The sequence below is a fragment of the Manduca sexta genome, unplaced genomic scaffold (assembly GCF_014839805.1).
Source record: "Manduca sexta isolate Smith_Timp_Sample1 unplaced genomic scaffold, JHU_Msex_v1.0 HiC_scaffold_1151, whole genome shotgun sequence".
Classification (NCBI taxonomy): Eukaryota; Metazoa; Arthropoda; class Insecta; order Lepidoptera; family Sphingidae; genus Manduca; species Manduca sexta.
The window spans coordinates 1-20,586 of NW_023591988.1; the positions used below are offsets into that span (position 1 = coordinate 1).

At 40.1% G+C, this 20,586-nt stretch overlaps 1 pseudogene; it reads left to right on the forward strand.

Moving 5' to 3' along the window:
- Positions 1-28: 28 nt before the first annotated feature.
- Positions 29-20,582, forward strand: LOC119188549 (annotated as a pseudogene).
- The last annotated feature ends 4 nt before the right edge of the window (positions 20,583-20,586 follow it).

Here is a 20,586-nt window from a genome sequence, read left to right on the forward strand (position 1 = left end):
TTGTTAATTGAAGATTAATATATTTTTTTCAGATTTGAATGTTGAACATGCCCAGCTTTTGGTATATCTATTCCACTCATTGACGCTGATGCAGAAGAAATCAGTGTTGCTTATGACATCTAACGCCATCATCAAGGTGACTGCTTACTTATTATTAGCAAAATGTTATACTCAATGATTATACTCATTCTTTTACTCTCGATATATTTGATGTAATCTATACAAAATAGAGACAAGTTAAAACATCGAGTTTGTTTTATTTTATAATTAGGTGATGAATGACATATCTTTTCAAATATATTGTTTATTATGTTTGAATGAATTTGTTGTAGGTTGTGGAAACTTTGGGAATCACCGACAGAAAGAAGGCGATGAACTTGGCGCCGCATCAACTGGTGCTCACCACTAGGCTGATGCTGTTGCTCGAATATCTTATGAGACATCTGTATGACGCCCCGCAAACCTTGCTGCAACAGGTAAAACTATTGTAAGAGTAGGGGAGTAGGTTTATAGATGTGTAAAGGTTTTTTAGTGTCACATTCTTTTTTGTATAGAAATTCTATATAAATAAAATAGAAGGATGATATAATCTTTATTAATATCTAATAATTCAACATTATTATTCTTACTTAATTCAGATAGAGTTGAAATTAAGATGCAAGAGATTAGTGGGTTTGAAAAATATCGATAAATCTCGCTCAGATAGTGATTCCTTTCAAAAAATTTACGATGTATTTAAACGTCGTACATTTGTTATAGATTGAATGGAATCTGATCATATCTCCGGGACTGGCTCAGCCCACGCCGGAGGCTGGCACGAACGGCGGCAAAACTACTGCTAATGGACTGCTCAAGTCACGCATGCGAAGTGCCGTTTATAGAACAGGCGTATAGGCGACTCTCCCAAGATGAGACGTCCATGAGACCCAAGTTCTACTCTCTAACGAGTGCTGAAATTAATAATCAGGTGAGTGGAGCTTCATTGTACTATATTTTAATTTAGGATATTGTACTTTGCCTTTTTATAGTATTATCGTCATACGCATTTAGAGTTATTTGAGAAGAATTAGATATATATTTGTATGTCCAGTGGTCACAGGATAAATCACCCATCTATTTGCTGTTTGCTTTGGGTCAGAGGAAACTTTATTACATGACTGCTCGTTTTTGAACTTATGTAACGGGCGAAGCTACCTTCGTATCAAATCTCAGGTTACTTCGGGAATTCACTGCGATGAGCTCCCGATGACGTGACGTGCGTACTCAACCAATGGAAGCGTGTAAACCCGATAGGTAACACGAGAGCATTTAAAGTTCAATCGGAGTAAGGAAAATAGCGTGGCACGCGATACATTAGAAACGTGTCATGTTATATATGTTTCCTTATGCAAGTTAACACTTTAATAATTTTATCTCTGCAAAAGCTCACTTTATTATACTTATGAAATTAATTTGTCTCAATTGCTCTCGGAATTTGTTGTACAAAATCGAATGTAGACTACCCTATTCGCTGTACACTATTTTTCCCACGTTCATACCTCAAGATCAATAATTACATGTATGCACTATTAACTAACAGGAGAACCCGAAGTTCGACGGTCTCGCGTGTAACTTCGTGCTGGGCACGCCGCACAAGCTGAAGTACCCGCTGCTGTTGGACGCGCTGCTCGCGCTGTTGAATTCGGCGTGCGTGTGCGACAACCCGCAGCACCACGCCTCCGCCGCCGCGCTCACCGCCGCACATTACGCTTCAGACCGCGTGGAGGTACGGGTTGTGGATAGACTTACTGGACGTTTTAATATTGTGTTTTAATTATATGGTTGTACAATCATATTGCGTGTGCGGTACGATACCACTCGAGGATTCGAAATGTTTGGTTGAAGTTAGACATTATTAAGGCAGAGTTGAACTTGTAAAACTAAGATCCTGATATTGTGTGAAAAAATGAGCTTTTTCTGTAAACCAAAATAACATATGAGATGCTTGAGATAAAATGTTAATCTGTCCTTTAGGCTAGTGATAAGCATGCCACCTGCAACGCCGCACATGGACAAACTCCAAGCCGGCATGGCCGCCGAACTGCCGTCGCCTCTGCCGCTGCATGCCGTGGTGTGGGCGCCCAGGGCAGACAACAAAGAGGAGTCTTCAACCCTTGGCTTAAGGACGCTCTGGTTAAACAGGGCATGTACACGCAGGTGAGTAACAATACGACTAGCGATATAGGTGAGGGAATATCGATAAATTCAACTGTGACATCGATTCATGATTTCTTACTAACACTGTCTGTCGTTGCTGGCAGAAATGTTGTTTCATCATACAATAATTGTTTTACGGTGATTCTTGGAATCGAGTGACTGAATATAGCGTTACGAATAAAATTATGATTGATGTGTTTTTTTTTTTAGTACGCCGAGAACTTGTTGGCCGGCGTCAGCGCATCTTGCGAGAACATGAACTATACAACATGGCTTGCATCCGAAACCATCAAGCATCTGAAGCAGAATATTGGACGTAAGTTAGAAATAAAAATTGATAAAAAACGTCATGTATATAAAATAAAATTAATTTTATGTCCTTCATAGAGTCTAAAACTATCTCTATATAAAATTTTATCGACATCGGTTCAGTGGTTCAGCCCCGAAAGACTGACAGATAGACCAACTTACTTTTGCATTTATAAGTATGGATAAGATTCTTAAAATTCTTGTTTGTCCAGCGAATGGATTGCCGTCTCTGTTGGATGTTATATCGTGCGACGCGGTGCTTGTAAGGCTGAAGCTGTCCTTGACCGACTTCCGGGCGCTCACCGACCCACACAAATTCATGTACGACCTGCTCGACTTGCTGGAAACTATATTAAACTGCTGTCGGTGAGTTATCTTGATACACTTTCTTTATATTTATTTGTTGTCTTTATATAGATAATTGTCTTTTATATAAGATAACATTAAAAAATACCCAAGTTGTAAATGTAGCTCAATAAATTTTTAAAGAATAATATTTTTTCAAGTTGTTCTTTACATTATAATTTTTGTTCACGGTAGAGTTGTGTTGTTCGTCGTTGAGTAGTATTTGGTTCAGTTTATCTAGTATACACTTATATTGTTACGTTCGTGTGTGTAGAGTAAGCGCGGACCTGGAACTGGAGCCTCTGCTGGAGTCGTCGACGAACCCGTCCGAACTGGCGGTGGCGGCGGCGCGCTGGCAGGTGTGCGCGACGTCGGCGCCGATGAGGCACGGCGTCCGGGCAACACCGCCGCCGCCCGCGCTGGGCGCGGCTGCGCTCGCAACTACCCGCCGGCGCCGCCTCCGCGCTCGAGCGCCTCTCCACCGCGCCCACCATCGCTGTCGTCATTAAACTAGTGAGTGCACGGGGTTCAGTTTTCATTTTATTTTATTTATGCTAGTGACTGATGAGAACAGTAATTTGTATGAATTATCAAGCGCGCTACGGTTCTGAGCGATCGAACTAAATTAGAACTAGTACAGCGCCACTTGGTACCGTTTAACAATCAATAAATAGTATAAAAAATCTATACAATGAAGTGACGAGACGAATAAATGGTTCAAATAGTAGATAAGAATAAAATTTGTAATAGCCATACTACTGATACTACATTACTATGCATTTGAACTCGATCTAAAAAAGCTTATCCCCCTAAAGGCCTACGCGTACCACATCATACCATCAGAGAGCGCGGTCCTTGATCTAGTGAACTCTCACTGCGAGGCCATCAGCGCCAACTCGAAGTACTCTATCGGCAACTCGCTGATGATGCTCGCGTGTTCGGCTGGTAAACTGCTCGAAGTGGGTGTCACCACCGTGCTTGATAGCGCGGACCTTACCAGGAGGACCTTGGATCTTATCGTGCCGGCGTTTGTAAGTACATTCGTTTTTTTAGTGGGTATAATAACTTAGGAACGTTCATGATTGAACCTGGTTTTTAGTAAAATTTTGTCCAATAATATCAACCAGTAAATAACGAGATGTCCACGGCTGTCAAAAGAATTATGCTGGCTTGTGTTTTCGAATTTTAATGAACTGACGTTAGAAATACTAAACTCATGGCCGTCCTGAAGTTATTCCCTTCACATATCTTAGACGTCTGTTGTCCTTCATTATACAAAACAACAGCAAAGTTGCTACCCGTTGCTAACTTCAGGACAGGTATAAAAGTGAATGATACATGTACTATATAATATAATACTATAATATAATCTATAATACTAGTTTACTCAACAGTGGATTTCAATAAAAATGTTTCGTATTGCGTGCAGACGGACGGGCGCGTTGAATTCATGGCCGAGCTACTAGCAGCCGTTCTAAACGCGCTGGTGCCGCAAGTGCACCGCGCGGAGCAGCATCATACATGAACACATCTTGAAGACCACGTACCCGGTGCTCGTCGATCATCTGCAGCCTTCCACTGAGAAAACTTTAAGACATATGGTAAGATAATGGCTCGGGTTTATTCATTTTCATTAATTGAAAATGTAGACTGTAAATGATTATAAGTCACGGGATTTTTTATTTCGAATTCCATATAAAATTGGTGAGAGCAGACCTTCTATACTAAAACTTTTACTTGTTTGTGTCGGTGAAATATTGGGAGAAGATTCTAGATCGTCCTGCAGGAAGGTCGGCGTATGAAGGCGTGTTCTGCGATAACTCAGAGTTCTCGCTCGGTAAAATTCTTCTGTCTGCGCCAAACGCACGGACGCCATACGCTGAAAGGGTTATTAAGTAAGTTATTACGAAAATTGTACATGGGATAAATTTGTACTAAATACAAAATTATAAATTTGCAAAAAATGATTTGTTTTAGGCTATTTATCAAGATATTTGCTGGTTGTGAGAGTTCCGAATTGAATAGTTCCCTTTGCATATCTGTGTGCAAGTTTATTGGTGTTGCGGATCAACAGAAGCTAGCTTGCTTGCTTTCCCATATATGCATGGGTTCGCCCGGTAAGTTGATTTTAAGACAACACGTAAAATTTAAGAAAGACGAATAAACCCTGCTCCCTAAAGAGAAAGAAAGACGGATGTAAATTCGGCCACCCCAATTTTCGCCGTTTTTGTTTTTGGCGTCTATTAAATTCTGTTTAGTTCATGAGTCTCATTTTTATTTCTTTCCCATGTTAAGAGCGTTTACGTGCCGCGCGTGAAGTCAACTATAGGTAATTCTTCGCAAAATTCACTCACACAGAGCCGTTGCGTAGCTGTGTGCGTAGAGTTAGCGCGTCGGCTATCTTTATAGTCAGACCAACCAATTTTGATCTTTTCGCTTTAATTATCTAATTGGAATGTAACTTATGATTTATGAATTTATGATAAATGAAGAATTCTATTATTAAATATATAAGAATTCATCATGAAATAGTTTATATGTATCATTTTGTAATTATAAAAAAATAAACATTTTTAACAAATTTTAACGGCAATTTTACAAATTGTTATTTTCACTTTTAAATGCAAATGCTTAAAAATTTAAGCATTTGCATTTAGAAAATACCCTTACTAGTAAAGTGGAGCTCATCATGAAGCCGAAAGATAGGCACCAGAACTCCGTAATCAGACAATAAATCAGGAAAATTACTGTGCTACGATGTTTATAATGGACCACATAATTACTCCATAGATCTGCAGTTTTAATATTTAGCGTATTGAAAGTTTAAATTAAGTCATTAGAAATTACATATTGGAATTTATATTTTGAGTCAGAAGGTGTATGTAATGAGATATCATTTTTAGGTGTGTAACTAAAAAGTGAGAAATAAAAAGACTTCTTTTTTTCGGAAGTTGGTTATATTTTTTGGATAGTTTTTTTAATAGGTATTGCTTCTCAGTGACATCGATCATCAATCGATCGATTGTACATCCATGTATAACAATTTACCAGTTTTATATCCATAGTTTTGCATAATATTTGCGACACACGACGAAGCAAAATAGTTGGTTCTGTAATTTTTTTGACCAACAGCAGTCAGCTTTGACTGTAAGTATGGGAATACCGTCTTTTACATCGCCACAGGCAACATCTTTATCAGTTTCTTCCCTAGCGGCCTCTTGCATCCTGTCCTCTGCAGCTAATTTCAATCATTTAGCTAACTTGTCGTAACATTTCATGTAAACATTTTGCGTTAATATTGGTAAATCTATGGAAGCTAACTGTTCGTTTAAATTTGATCTACCAACTTCAGTCATCATAGCTCCATTCACAGTTCCACGATATACGTCCATACTATCAGTATATCTCTTAGCGCTTAAATTCCATATTGCACATATTACACTTCATTAAAAATGTTGACTGCAAGCAAACATTCTCTTTCAATAGTTGTAAATGTTCGATACTACAACCTGTTGCTCTGTTGTGGTTATTGAGTGTTTTAATTTGATCCAAAAAATATTGAAAATCTATAATTTTGCGGCTTTTAATAACCTTATTTATTTTGAGTGTAATATTAGGCACGATTACCTAAAAATTAAAAAAAATATATAGAATATACTATTATCGTTATCGAAGTTTATGCAAACACTACATACTTAAGTAAAACTGCATATGGATCTAGACGCGTTTAATTTATACAAGTATAATGACGCCGAAACCTGCACAGGGTTAAACGTCAGGATAAAATTATATGTAAAATTGATGTGAGCGTGTAAACCTAAACTAGCCCAAATAGTTAAGAAGATAGGTATACTAACTACTACTAGTAGTTTTATTCACTAGCTACATAAATTACCAAATCCTTATTTCTAAGGTTCAAAGAGGTGAAAGATATAGGATTCCGTCTCTCGTCACTTGAATTTTCTTAACGGTGCGCATCCAGTGAACATAAAAACCTTGTTATTTGAAAGTAAGCGTACCTATGCATTATGCAAAAAATCAGCCAAGTGCGAGTGGGACTCGCGGACTGGGTATTTGGCGAGTTGTAAACGTTTTGACAACGGGACAGCAAAGTGATTCTATAAGGCTAAGAACTCACGAAGCGGTTTTACTCGCGCCCGCCGTGGTTGAGAAACGGCTGTTTTATTTCCAAACTCATGACGACCGGAGATCTGTGCGATTTGTAACCACCGCGGTTCCGATTATGTCCTGCAAACTTGGCGAGCGATTATCGCAAGGCGGGCGGTTACAAGATGGACAGTTAACGGTCAGTTGAGTTCCAGAACGCCATGGACACATATCAGAAACGATCACAATGGAGGGGAAAATGGCGTCAGATTTCTGTAACCACCCTCCCTACCGACTACTGCAGTCGCCCACCTACTAACCACAGAGCGCGCTGGTGCTACCGTGGCCCGCACGATTCTACTAGTTGGCCGCCAATACAGCGGGTACCGCATACAACCGCGCACGCCGCGGGCGTAAAACGAGTTTTGAAATGTGCGTTTAGTCCATTGAAATGTTACAATTTAAGGACCGAATATTGCATTTCTTGGAGGACGCAATTTTATTTTTGGGCCATGTGTGGGGGTCAATAGAAGCTTAACCTCAAGTTTGTGGGGTCGCCACCCTTGTCCCCGGCCGCCATCTTGGAAAAGGGGTGAAAACACTTTTTCGCGATATCTCGGAAACTATACGTCTTACAAAAATTTTGTAAAGCCATAATTTGTAGCAAATTGTTTTGCCTGCAAATATGTTTTTCTCCTTTATCCCCAAATGGTAACTCATACCTTTTCTACCTGCATAACATTCGATAAGTTAAATTTGGTAAGTTCTATGGCAAAGAAAGAGTTAGGAATAAATAAGTAAAGTTGTACGAATTTAACAAAAAAATTGTAATAATATATTTACAATAAAAAAATCAAAAATAAGTTAAACATTTTGTTTCGACCGGATTCTCATGAGCATTGACGAACCCGGTAAACTTTGGAGCGCTGTAACAGCGTTTTAAATGAATGAAATAAAAAAAAATTATAGGGAACAATTTTCCTCAAAAGATCATTTACAAGTTAGTTTGAGGTAATTTTTTTGTAAAATGTAAAAAAAAGTTATAGAGCAAAAAAGAAAACTTTTATAAACATTTTCTCACATTTTTGCTTATAACTTCTTTAATTTTTAATTTAGGGCAAAAAGTTATATAAACATATTTGTAGGCAAAACAATTTGCTACAAATTTTGACTTTACAAAATTTATGTAAGACACATAGTTTCCGAGATATCGCGAAAAAAGTGTTTTCACCCCTTTTACCATGATGGCGGCCAGGGGACAAGGGGGGCGACCTCACAAACTTGAGATTAAGCTTCTATTGACCCTCCACACATGTTTTAAAAATAAAATTGGGTCCTCTAAAAAATACAAAGCTCATGTAACATTTCAATGGGCTAATTGTTTTAGCTTAAGGTTCCATTTTTCCTTCAGTAACTATGCTCAAGTGTTTAATGAGTAAAAAGCAACAACCATAACTACAGACGCATGTTATAACATTAGTACATCAATCTTTTAGCTTTTGCTTTAGCCGAAGTTTCAGCGTTGTTACGTTTCCTTTTCTTGCCTAGAAATAGCTTTACTTCCTATTGTGTCTGAAACATAATAATATAATAATAATTTATAGTACCTACTAAAATTATTGTCAATCATTAAAGAAAAAAATATTTTACTTACTAAAGTACTAAGATGTGGCAATCACTGTATACACGTGACTATTTTTCTACGCACAGCAAAGTCCAACTGGAGTCTCGCCGGAGCGACGAGCGATACGTCCTCTCTAGAAAGCCTCAAGGCGGACTAATTTGAAACGATTTACGCGTTGCGTTTTATAGTGGTATTTAAAATATTTATAGAAAAATAACAGAACTAATTTTGTAGAATTTTTAAATTGTATGTTTTTAAGGAGATGTTCTTCTATTATAGTAATCCAATATTATATTCAATTAAGTACGATATAGTGATAAAAAAATCATTTAAATGACCAACATTTCTGAAATTTTCGAATTCTTTGAATTTTTGTTTCTCATGAATTAAACATAAAAAGATATTTTTCTCTACTAACTTTTTTCTTCCAGGATCTTTTTTAGTTAGATAAAAATAACATATTTTTATGTTCCTTAGTGGTTTAAGATATTTTGAGCTTCGAAATAGACGTTCGAAACGCAAATTTGAAAACCTCTGTTCAGTAATCATTAAACAATTTACAAATACTCAAAAAATCTAAAAATTTTCTCTACTAACTTTTTAGACAACAAAATTTTCTATAATAATTACTAATTCATATGTTTTTAAAATAATGTTTTGATGGATATTATCTCCTTCGAAAAGTGCTGTTTTCGAGACATACGGCGCGCGGATGCGTAAACGCTCTTAACTGATTTTTTTTCACAGCGTCCACCACCGGCGCCGCCGGGACAACAAACGGCACTCCAACAGAAACCGAGCTACCAACGCCGACGTCGTCAGCCCCTGACGCGGCGGCCAATCGTCGGTTGCGTTGCGCAACACACTGCGCACCGTGTTCCGCAGCGAAGTTGACTACACGCAGCGTTCGAACGAAACGCCGCCACAGCGAAACGATTCCGACATGCCCGTTGATGTGTTTGAAGCGCCGTGAGTACTGGTTTTATTTTATATATATAGACAATGCATCACGTAAAGACGAGAATTTTTGTCCGGGTTGAAGGACCAAATTTTGTTCTTCGGTCGTTACCTTACGAAAGTGTGGGGTGAATAAGCGTATCCTATTTATGCACGGTCAGTAGAGTTGTGCGACGTTGTGTGTTTGAGTGTTGTGTGAGATGACGTGCGCCCGCGCCGCGTCCGTGCGTACAGTAAGCATGGTGTTCCGCAGTGAGGGGGACGGCGCGGCGCGCACTAGCGAGCACGCCGCCGCCGCGCGACTCCGACATGCCCGTCGATGTGTTCGAAGCGCCGTGAGTTGTATAGGTTTATAACTAACCGACTGTCACATCCAGAGCTAGCCTACGGGTAGAGTGGGATGACAGTACAAGACTGATTATTATGAACACGATTGCGGCTTTGCACGCCTTTAGTATCACGTATGCACATACACTTTTTGTGCTTAAAAAAAACGAAGCGTGTGCGTGGTAGTTAATATTTCAGGGTCGGTTTCTGGCACCCATATCATCTGACAGAAAAGTTTCATTAGGACACTTCACTCCACCCCTGTAAATAGGCAAGGCTGGCTCTGGCAACACCATTGGTAACTGTTGCAAGCCTTTTCAGCGTTTTAGGGCCACATTTTAATATGAATAATGCCTGACTCAAATTAAATAACACCAATTTTACTTCTTGATGTTCTTCTTTATTATTCCTATGTTCCAATAAGGTCCTACTCCTACATGATAGCATTCAATAGCAAACAATTTTGCTGTTGAATGGTGTTTAATAAGACGGATGTCTGTATACAAATCCTCGTTACACCGCATCTATTTTGTATTGCTCAATGTATTAAGTTTACTAACTTTAGTGTTTGCAGCTATTTGAAAAGCTCGGCTTTTTATAATCATGCATTCTATGCAGTTTCCATTTAGTTGTTGCGTATGAATGCTTAGAAAATAATTAAGGGCTATGAATTTCTAATTCAAATGTTCTTTCGCAGATCTCCAGCGCCCAGGGCTCAGTCTGAAACTGCACAACAATCTGGTAATTCAGGTTTGTTATTATATTATTCATAATAACGGTTATTTACCACAAAAAAAAATTACTGATGGTCTTAAATTAATTACAAAATGCGTCACCAGGATTTTCAGAACAACTATTTCATTGGATATTGATTTCTCATTAATTTTATGGTTTCCGCACAGAAAGTTGCAGCTGGTCGGACGGCAGTAAGGAAAGCAGCGCTGCGGCAACTAGCGCGGCCGCACCCGCAGACACCGCGCAGGCGCCGCTCACCGACAACGCCAATGACAACGCTGCGCTGCTATCAGCACTCTGCAAACATGTCGTGCAGCATTGGTATGATCCTGACATTACCATAGTATAATATCGTAATACAACAGCCAATGTGTTCTTAAGATGTAATACAGCAGTTGTAAAGAATTAAAAATATTAATACATGAAATCACGTTCTGTCTGTAGGTTTATCTGATAACATAATCTTACAAGACACAAATAAAATATTAACACTTATATTGTCCCTTGTTACAGCAGTGAGAACGTGAGCGAGCGCATGCTGTCGACGCTGATCTCGGTGTGCGGCGAGAGTCCGTGCTCGCCGCTGTTGCTGCGCGAGATGTGCCGCCTGGCGGACGCGCACGCCGGCGGCGATCACCGCCAACTGTTCCCCCGCGGCTGTCGGCTGGCTGTCGGCTTGGTTAGTATACAATATCATGCGACGTGTCTGCGAAAAGTTGCGATTTTTTGTGTTATGATTTTAAATAATTCAAGAATAAAGAATCACGTATAGTGGCTAACTTACTTCATACTATTTTCATAAAAATAGCCATACCCTTTCATCTAATTTAAAATTTCTGTTTACTCATAAATGTAGATGTTCTTTTTGTCTTAAAAGTTAATTTACATGTTATAGTTGTGCAATGATAACTTTTAAATTGCAGCGTCGATAATCTTAGTAGTCCAGAAGTACTGGAGAAGTTGGAGGAAGGCCAGGTTGATGGTAACCTGGCGCCGCAGATAGTCCTCTTGCGTGCTGCTTTCGTACCTGGCTGACTCTCTGCATGCCATCAACACGACACAACCTCATAGTAAGATATCCATCTTAGTATACCTATTAAAGTTATCATCGTATATGTGTGTAATGTGTATTTATTTTTTTTGGAAATAATTGTATTTTTATTATTATAGGTTATATAAATTAATATTGTCTTTCATAGGTTGGCGATCCGTTAGTCCAACTTGGGAATCGCCCGCTGATCTCGGATTTGACTTTGAATATACGGATGAACAACAAGATGACGATGACACAAGTGCGGATGATTCGGTAAGTATATTTCTTTACGTATTGCGTAAATTGACAACAGTCAAACGAAGGTAGTTAATGTAACGTATTCGTTTATCATTTGTAATAAACTTCACTAATCGATAGTAAATTTAATCGACACATAGCTGATGATCGATTTACTAATCGAATACTGTTTACTTGTCCAGGATGAAGATGCAATGTTGCAATACAAGCTGTGCACGTTCACGGTGACGCAACGAGAGTTCATGAACCAGCACTGGTATCACTGCCACACCTGCAAGATGGTGGATGGCGTGGGCGTGTGTACGGTGTGCGCGCGCGTCTGTCACAAAAGAGACACGACGTGTCGTATGCCAAGTTCGGCAACTTCTTCTGCGATTGCGGCGCGAAACCCGACTCCAGGTATGTTGTTTATTTCGGTATTTTGTGGAAAAATAAGAATTAGGCATTAATTGAATACAAATGCCACCAAGTTCACAGGCATATAGGTCCATTGTTGAATGTGCAATTAATCTGTTATCAATTTGTTAGTTTGCTGGGTGACGAAAATTTATTTATGCAGAAATATGCAACACTGGATAAATAAACATAATTATTATGTCTTGCAGTTGCCAGGCGCTAGTAAAGCGTTCGGTGACTCTTGGCGGTGCGGCGCGCGGTGGAGCCGAAGAATCGGCGCCCACACCATCTCTGCGCCGCCGCCCTTCCAGTCCCTCTCCTCCTGCATTGCTCGCGCCACCACGTCGGCCGTTACTAGCTGCTAATATTCAAGGTAACGTATGCGTTTTCGACTCTCCTACCGATCAGTGTATACTGGTATAAACTATCAGGTTGTTTAAAGTGATTTTCCTTGCTATGTTATGAATTGAAATGCTTTGTGTAAGGTTGTCGCGGGTTCCTGTCGTCGTACAGCGGCTGGGGTGCGTGCATGGAGCGCGTGCGGCAGCTGCTGGAGGCGCTGTCGGCGCCAGTGCGCGCGGCGTGCGAGCACAACACTCCCACAGGCGCGCACGGACGCGCGCAGCGAGCACTCGCACAGCTACACCTCGGCGAGAAACGGTTCACTCACACTGACAGCCTCATGCTGCCCACGCTAGGTCAGTATCTATATTTTTATTTGTATCATTCAATATTATCTTAATATCTCATGGGTGCATTTAACTTTAAAGCTTTAGGATCTGACATGGTAAAACAATCTATAGTTACTGGTTTGGTATATGTCATAAATACAAACATGCAAATATTGTTATCTCCACTATATGAAAATTCATCACTTGACACAATATGATGAAATGTTATCATAATGCCTTTCTTTAATTGTGGAAGTATTGGGTATACATTATTATTGTCATGTTGAGCAAGAACGAAAAAAAGAAACGACCAAAAATTGTATTTTATTTTTTAATTCAATAAAAATAATTTGTAATTTGGTTATGAACCTAAAGTTGACACGATTATTTTTCTCTTTTTGCTTGAATGAAGTGCAACAATTCGAAGGGAAATCAGAAGGTTATAAGTTTTACTTAATTATAATTTTGGAACTTTTATAACAAATAAATAATTCTAAAAATAAATTCAATAGGAGTAGTAGTTTTTGTAGAATTTTTAAATATATTTTAACTCGAAAACTTATCATGCAGTACATGTCATGTAGATATACAAACTCTTCATTACGCCAATGTTTATATTTCGTAGATATCAAAAATATATCAAATAGAAGTCAATCATGAAATTATTTCCTAATTTATGTTAGTCGAATAAGGCATTCATTTTTTATCTATGCGGACGCCAGGCTCGCAGGAAGGCGCGTTCGAGAACGTGCGCATGTCGTATACGGGCGAGAATGGGCAAACGATACGGCAGCTGATGTCTGCGCACAAGTTGCGTCGTGTGGCCATGTGTTGCTTGGCTTCTCCGCACGGACGGCGACAGCACCTCGCTGTCTCGCATGAAAAAGGTAAGATGAAAATGTAACACAGAGAAGCGGCCCATCGAATGTATAAATAGTTGCTATTAGTGTTTATTGCCAAGATACTAGTTTCCAATTATAATTAAAAAGAGACGGTAATCAGCGTGACGGCGCCCTTCGTGATGTTTTTTTTGTTTTGCTGAAAAAGTGCTTACTACCGCCCAGCCTTCGTGAAGGGGCGGCTGAGCGGTTATATTAGGTTCACCGTGCCTAACGACCCGGCGTTGCGCTGGCCCGGATGCCCTTCGTGACTAACTTCAAAGCGCCATAGAGTGTGACGTTAGCTGTTATCGCTCCTAACATACCACTTGGTTTTCAGGAAAAATCACAGTGTTACAACTCTCGGCGTTGTTGAAGCAGGCCGACTCGTCGAAACACAAGCTGACTCTGACTAGGTTGTCCTCCGCTCCCCATACCGTTCACGGTGCTCAGCCTGAGCGGCAATCCGTGGAACGAAGATTTGCTTGCTGTGTGTGGACTCAAAGAGTGCCACGTGCTCACTGTCAACAGTGGTGGTGAGCTATCATTGTACTATATTAACGTTATGTTTACTTGTTGGTTTTATAAGGCGGTAGAGCGTGGTCTTATACTTGGATTGAATATTGCCATTATAGTTAAATAATTAGTTTAATTTAGCTATGTAATCATCATGATCATTTTTAGTAGTCATCCTCACTTCAATTAAAGGGTTAAGAAGTATGTTTACTACAAGTAGCAAAAAATATTAGTCTTTGTTTTAGTTATTACCGACGACCCCCTGACCTACACGCTCTTAGTGTGGATACAATATTAGATGTTAATAATATGTCAACAGGTGCTGTAGCAGATCACTTAGTGTTGAACACCGCCTTGGAAGGCAACAACTACGTCATCAAAGCACTATGGCTTCCTGGATCGCAGATACTACTTGCCCTCGTGACGTCAGACTTCGTCAAGATATTCGACCTTAGCAAAGACTTGAATAATCCCACACATCACTTCCTCGTGCCCAGCGGAAAGGTACATTTCATGACGCTTGTTATATTATACAGCATTTACAGAAATAAAATGTTGAATTATATCGTCTTAAAATCTATATTTAAAAAGCATGAGAGGTAGTTTGGTTTCAATGATTGTTATGGTGCCCTTGCGTCAACAGTAGGTAGAAAGAAATACAGTATTGTCAGTAATAAATAATCAATTTCCAACAGGTCCGAGACGTAACCTTCGTTTACCAAGACGGCGTAGTCCACATGCTCTGCATGAGCTCCGCCGGTCACATCTACTGGCAGCCGATGACTGAAGAGTCGAGCGCCGCACTCGGCACATTCTACGTTACTAACACACTTGAAGTTTTACACCCAGAAATACAGGTAATATTGGTGTATTAAAGGAATAAAATTATATTTCATTTATTTCATCATATTGTTTCATTGCATTATAAAGTATTGATTTATATACATAGTGAATAGCCATATAACCTAATTATATCGACATTTCTTACGATTGTCTTAAAAGTCAAATAATTATATATTTTTATATTAATTTTCAAGTATATTTAAAAATAATTTGCTTTTACAACAGGATGTCGCTGGTCTGGTTGGCGGAGGCGGAGTATCGATATATTACTCGCACACTCTGAAAATGCTATTCTTCTCTTACGCACAAGGAAAGAGTTTCCTAGCTCCGTTGAACAATGTGGAAGAGAGTGTTAAAGGTAACATTACAATATATTTAACTTTTATTTCAATACTTAATATAATAAAGCCATCGATTTATTTATCTAATGATAAAATACTATTTTTAGGAAACAAACAATATTGATATATATATTTTGTCTAGGAACGGCAATGATTACGCTATCAGCAGCAGCGACGCAGAAGGAGGGCGGCGGTCGCGGCGGCGGCAAGCAGGGCGGCGTGCAGTCTCTGTGCCAGTGGGCTGAAGTGCCCGGACATCCAGGACTCGTCACTGCCGTCATGCAGGCTTCCAACAACCCTGTCGTACTCATGTTGACGCCTACGAACATATTTGTGCAGGAGATTAAGGTTTGTTTCATAATTATCGTTATTATTATTTCGTAAAAATTGTTGACTTATCTATAGCTAGATTGCAGGGGAAATATCAATAAGATTCTGATACATTAAGGTCTTGTTTCATAACTTCTGAGTAAATGTCACTATTATTTTTTGTTTACAAAATACATAATCTAAAAATATGTTTAATACAATAACTATCAAATAAAAAATACTTGAAACGTGAATCAGGCTTTAAGTTAATTTCTCAAAATTACGTCACAATGAGAGTTTTGTGAAATCGTCATTTTATTATAATTATTTGAATAGTACTACGACATTTAACCCTAGATTTACGTAGTAATACGATGCGTCTATAAAAATATTCCTAAATTATATTGGTCTTATCGATAGGTGGTACCAGCAAAAGCCAAGATCACGGACATGGTGGCCGTCCGCCATTGGTGCGGTGGTGGCGGCGAACAGAAGAGTACGCTCATACTTCTCTGCGAGGACGGGTCATTGCGCATGTACGCAGCGAGTAACGAGAACACAGGGTATTGGCTCGCGCCGACCATACAACCCACGCATGCGCCGCGACGACGACCTAAACAGCCGCTGCACCATGCCAAAGGAAAGGCACAGCAGGTAACAGTATCTTATTTTCGTACTGTATAACCATTTATAATATTTTTAGCGGCGCTAAAAAGTCACGAGCGGCGTGACGTTGTTTTTAGTGACGTAACTTACTTTGACCTGATTTAAAAATAATGCTCATAGATTTATGAAAGAAAATGCAACTGGCTAGTTTTTGACACTATATCGATTTGAATTGAATAAATATATTATCGATATTATTTGATAGACCGTCACGAAGTCAAGCGCGAATGGCACGCCGCAGTTCCCTATCGACTTTTCGAGCATTGTGTCGCCATGACCGACATCGAGTTTGGCGGTAACGACCTGCTGCAAGTGTACAACACGGCGCAAATCAAACATCGCCTCAACACTGCAGGTAATGTTAAATGTTGATTTTAAATCTCTCACTTTGGATTCGCTTTATAAACATGGAGATGAGATAGATTTTAAATACATGTAGAGTGATCCTTTTAGTCCATTTCCTTTTTATTTTGGTGCAGGTCTATACGTAGTTTCCACGAAAATGAGTGGATTCTCGATGGAAGTGATCAACTCTGATCCAAATATGGTTATTTGCGGTATAAGAGTGCTATTAGGCAGTCAGGATGTTGCCAGAACACCATCATTTATCGAGGTAAGTGTATATTACCAAGGCACCACCTTTATGAACCTTTGAACGCCAACCTCACGTGCTAGCTAAGTAACATTTTTAATTCGCCAGTGTAGTAAGTCGACTACATGGGACGAACACTCCTTCAAGCAGTGAAATTTGTATATAGTGTTCGTACTTAATATAGGCCCTTGTAGTCGACAAACTATTTGCAATATCGATTATTAAAACCAGCCACAAGTAATATCTCATTACACACATTTAAATTCGCTTGTATTAGTTTGATATTGTAGTTCTTATGAGCCTAAAACACATCAATGATTCAAAGCAAAATATCATTTTTATTCACTTTATATCAATATTTTGATATTACCTATCACCAGCTACTTTGCAGCTAATTATAACTTTTTTATTGTAGCGTCCAAAATAGTTCTGGATAAGGCAAGGTTTCTTAAAATGGGTCCCAAAGACCGTAAAGGACATAAAATGTAAATTGGGAACTCTTTATGACTTCTTAATAATTTTCACAAAATAATTAAACATTTCCCTTGAGATATGCCATGTTTAAGAAACCCTGTTGTGGCAGCTTGGCGTTCAAAGGGATTAATATACTCATAAGCATTTCTACATCACTTGAAAGCAAAAATTAAATTTCTTTTTACTTTCATTTGTTATAGCACGCCGGAGTCAAAGGGCAAATGGTCATTTTCATTAGTAAATTGGATATTATTGATTTTAACTATTTGCAACACGCACCATGTATATATTTTTTGTCTTGCAGGTATACGGTAGGTCGATCCAAACGGTCGTTGTTCGCAACCGTTGGTTTGACATCCCACTTACAAGGGAGGAGTCATTGCAATGCGACAAGAAACTGCTCCTCAACTTCGGTCCGTCGCAGGACCCTGATGGAGTAACAATGGTTGATTCTATTAAAGTGAGTATCGATAAATTATTGTTTAATGGAAAATTTATATAGATTATAATTTTGTTTTTATATTCGAAGAAAATGTTTTTGTAAATGAAATTATTTTTTAGGTTTATGGCAAAAACAAAGAGCAATTCGGTTGGCCCGAAGAGAATGAGGATCCTTCCGCATGCCCGTCGTCCAGTAAAGTCGTCCAAGTAAGTGTAATGGATTTGCTATTTGTTTTTTGTCTTTAAGTTTTTAGGTAAGTAAAGTTTCTAAAAACAATATTCCTTATTTAGGAAGCAGAAGGAGCTAGCGGCGCATGGAAACCCAGTCCACTGGAACGTCTGGCTTGCGCGGCGTTAGAAGCGTTGGAGCTGGGCGCCGGCGCGGCAGCCAGCACGGGCGCGGCGGCGGGGGCTGAGGGAGGTGCTGAGGCGGCGCGCAAGCTACTGTGTGCGCCCGCGCCGCCGCACCTGCACGCGCGTGCGCAGTGCTTGCTACGGGCCGTCCACCACTCGCACTACCATCAGTACAAGGATCAAGCAATACTTAAATACGTATGCTCATCGCTGCGAGAACTGCGCGACACCCCCGACCCGCACAATATCGATCCGGAGGCATACTTCAGACTGATGCTACTGGCACGTGGTGTGGCTGTGGCGCGACCACATCACCTTGTAAAGTTCAGCGTGCCCACGCCGCAGAAGCCTGCTAACAGTATGTATAAAATTAGAATGAAGTTTGCCAATATCAAGCCAAGAATTTTCATAGCAGTAAATTATTATAAAATAAGTTCAGATTTTTACTTGAATAAATCGTAAAATTTGTAACTACCTTAACTAAATGTGACTTTAGTACACCATTTTACATTTTTTTCAATCCTCGAGGTGACTGGTCGGTGCTATGGAAGAGTGTGACAGAAGAGGATAAGAAGAAGGAGCCGCACCTGTGCGTGCTGCTGACGAGCGTGCTGTGGCGACTCACCGCATGCCGCAGTAGCACCGGCGGAGCCGGGCGAGCGGCGGCAGGCCGCCCGCCGTGCTGTCGTACGGGCTGCGACACGCGGAGCACACGCTGCACGCGCTCGCCGACGTTATACACGCCTTCCAGCTGCATGCCGATAACGAATGTGTACGTTGCGCTTTATACTAGTAGTCTAAAAACTCAGTAAATTAGTTTAGCAGTAATATACATCATCTGTGAGTAATGAGGTGTTAATCTACGCCATGTAATTTTTGTAAGGTTCTACACTTCAGAAACTTATTTGCGCGAAATACGGGAAATAACTAATGTTTTTTTCTAATAGATCGAATTCGGAAATCAAATCTATTTATCACTGCTGCTCGCCGAGGATCAGAATATAAGTTTCGGTACCAAGGCCGCTCTAATGCGAGTCCTACGTCCCAGGGTCAAGAAACGACGCGTATTCATTCCATCTCCGCCCAACACTCCAGGTATGACATATCTACATACACACCAGCTTATCGATAAAATAATCTCAATTTTAGTGTTCAAAAATATTGAACATGACGTCATATCGTAATACCATCTCTTTATTTATATTCGAACCAAATGCTACACGTCATGACACTCTGTCAGACTTTGTTCATCACAATCTGTTTTTTTTTTTCGAAAGTAATCATCTCTCTGGCTATAAAAGATTTGCGTCGTACATTAAAACACTTTGTCTAACATTATTGTATTGGCCAGGCGCCGGTTCCTCCGTCACAACTGCTCAGCCTGCGAGCTCCATTACTGAAGCAGTGGTCTCCGAGTCGGATCTGAGCGCGAATAGAGATGAACAAAGGGAGGAGCAACAGTTCATGGATGTCGACGATTCTCTGGAACCTATGGTCCTTCTCGCGCCTGACGGGGGTAAGTTTGAATTATGTTATTAGAGTATTTGGCGCGTTTTGTTTACTTCTCTAAACGTTTTAATGATTATTAAGTTTCGTCGAGCTATAGACATTTTCTTACACGAGCTGCAAAACGGGCAACGTCATTTATTAATTGTTATGAAATCCTAGTGTATTACCACTTTGAGTTTTTTTTGCCCATTAGGCTTAGAAGCGCTATTGGACATCCCGCCCGATGCGGACGACGAGACGATGGTGGAGCTAGCGATCGCACTGTCGCTGCAAGAGCAGCCGCGCCGCGCGCCCCCCGCACCGTCCGCGCCGCCGCCGCCCGCGCCCGGCTTCAGCGACGCCACTGCTTCTCCGCCCGGGTACGTAGCGTCATATCGCATTTTATTTCATGGAACACTTTTATTTTTGGTTTTAAAATAATTCTAGAGAGTTACACTTTTAGGTTTTAAATACGTTTATAATAGTATCTTTACCTTCAATTACATTATTGGCACACAATTTTCGCATTTCACAATTTCACATTTCACGTCAGTTATATACCTATATAAAATATATATCCATTGCACTAAATTATAATTTGCACGTATGTGTGCAGGTCGGACGACGAAGGCAGCACGGCGGCGACGGACGGCAGCACGCTGCGCACGTCGCCAGCCGAGCCGCCCGGCTCCGCCGGCTCCGAGAGCGGCGGCTCCGGCGCCGACA